Consider the following 2,335-nt stretch of genomic DNA (forward strand, 5'->3'; position numbering starts at 1 on the left):
AATAAAAAAAAAAAGTACTGCCCAAAGACTGGCCCGTGAATTCATTCCTCAGCAGTCTTCAGCCTTTATATATTCCCAGGCTCCCCTAAGCACGTGAATGCATACCTCAATAATAGTTTTAAAATATGTCTGTCCTTTGCTCTTCTCTTTATTTTCCATTTCGCTCGTTTAAGTTTGGCTGATTTCCTGGAGTCTCTCAGCTGGTGATTACACTCCTCTTATATTGACACATTTAAACATTCTGTGAATACCACAAAAATCCCCTTTGCACTCTCAAGGGCCGGGGCTCCTGCTGAAACACATAGTATCTGTCCTACAGATGTGCAGATCCCGTTCAAGTTTCATTCATTTTCAGATGCTTGGGTACAGATCTTCCGGTGAGTTGTGCTGGGTAAATCGGAAATATTCGATATTGCTCTCATTTATGGGAGTCACATTTGGCCCTTTGGGCCGCATCTTCCATTGGTATAAATGGCTGCAGCTCGTCTAAAAGTTCTGAGCCTTAAAATGTATAGGATACATTTTGGACTTTCGGTCATTAGCTTTTATTTTAATCTGTGGAATTATTTTCTTTTAATTGCATCATTTTTAGTGTAATGTTTGAGTGGGAGGTAGTGCGCGTGCTTTTGGAAAGAAACACTGCGTCAGACCGGTCTCACCTGCATGGGTGCAAGCCCAGATGAGCTTCATTTTACTGCACGGAAGCTGCTCTAGTTTTAAACCGGTGCATGAACAAAACAGGCGATGTGGCTCCTTGTGGATCAGACTTCTGCTTAATGTATAAGGTGTGCTCTGATTTGCGTGTTGCTTCTTGGATCTGCTTCTTGGTTTCCAGGCATATTGCTTTTGAATGGGGTCCTAGCAGCTCTCACGAGGCAAACAAGGTTAGACCCCATGCCAGCTGAAAAATATGGTGAGAGTGAAGCTCATTTCTGCTGGGAAGCCCATTTTCTCAGGGCCCATCTTCCTGCAGTGGGATGAACTTTCCCAGGGACTAGGGACCAATGCAAAGCTCAACGCCTTCCACTTCCAGTACAGAGCATGCTTCTTGACCCTGCCTTTAACACAAAGGTGTAGTGGGGTGTGTGTATATGCAATCTATAACCAGATCTAAACCCAAAGTACTGCACTACATACCCTTCTCCTTCAGGACAGACCCAGCACAGATGTTAGCCATATTGCTTAGCCTCAAAGGTGCTACGGGGGTGAGGGTGATATCCGAACCTGTGCAAAAAGAAGAGAAGTGCTTTCAGAAGAGGTGCTTGCGCTCCCATAGTGATCATTCTTCCCCAGGATGGACAAGCCTGGTATTAAGTACCTTTGGGCTTCTCTTTTTAAGCTCAGCTGTAGAACTGACTTGCCGTCCCTCATAAAAGACTCTGGATCAGATCCTGTTCCACTTATTAGGCATCTAAGTAGACTGTGTGATCCTATGCCACCCTGTGCAAGTCCCTAAAAACCAAGAGCCTGCTTACTCTTACTACTATACACTGTCATCTCAGCCTGAGCCACAAAAAAGCAGCGAGTGAGAAGAGGACCCACTCACCTTTTGTATTAATTGTTTTCCAGAATGGGATAGTGTCACACTGAGCCCCCTTAGCCCATTTGTGTGCCTGCTGGCTGGCACCCAAGATCTGGCTCCGTTGATGCGGTTGTCATATGAGAAGTGGTGTCATTTGCAGGTCCACAGCTAAACTCCAGTACATTTTTTCTTATTTTTCCCCCATCATCTTCTTCATTTTAGGTGCAGGGTTGTTGGTTGTAGCCATGTTGGAGGCAGGGAAGGTTCTTTGGGGAGATGTGACGTCTTTTATTAGACCAACTAAATAGTTGGAAAAAAGTTCTTTGGAAGCTTTTGGGCACAAATGCCCTTCTTCAAGCATTGGCACCAAATTCTTGAGTAGCTTTGCTGCGCGCTGTCAAGCAGATGCTGGGTTCAAGCTCAGAAGTGACTCTATTTCCATGGCAGGCTATGCAGTCTTTATAGATCCCCCTAACTACCACAAGGGCCGTCTGCCTTACAGTCATGGGATAGCTATGGTGTGTTCTGAGATTCTGCAATGCCTTACGTTACAGAAGTGGAAAGCGGTGATGTTATCATTAATGACAATATTTAAGGAATATTAATTTCAGACCTGACTTATGACCCACAATAAATGAGAGTTTGATCATGGATTTCAATAGAAGCAGAAATAGGCCTGTCTGGATAACTTTGGCATTGGCATCCCAAAACACCTCTCCAGTCCCACTGAAATCCTCAAAACAGACCTTACAGAGGACTTTAGCAATGCAAAATTCTCCGGCTAGCTCTCAGCAGGGAGGCGAGTGCCCCCTG

Source organism: Gavialis gangeticus, unplaced genomic scaffold (assembly GCF_001723915.1).
Source record: "Gavialis gangeticus isolate Ggan-Ray unplaced genomic scaffold, GavGan_comp1, whole genome shotgun sequence".
Taxonomy (NCBI): domain Eukaryota; kingdom Metazoa; phylum Chordata; order Crocodylia; family Gavialidae; genus Gavialis; species Gavialis gangeticus.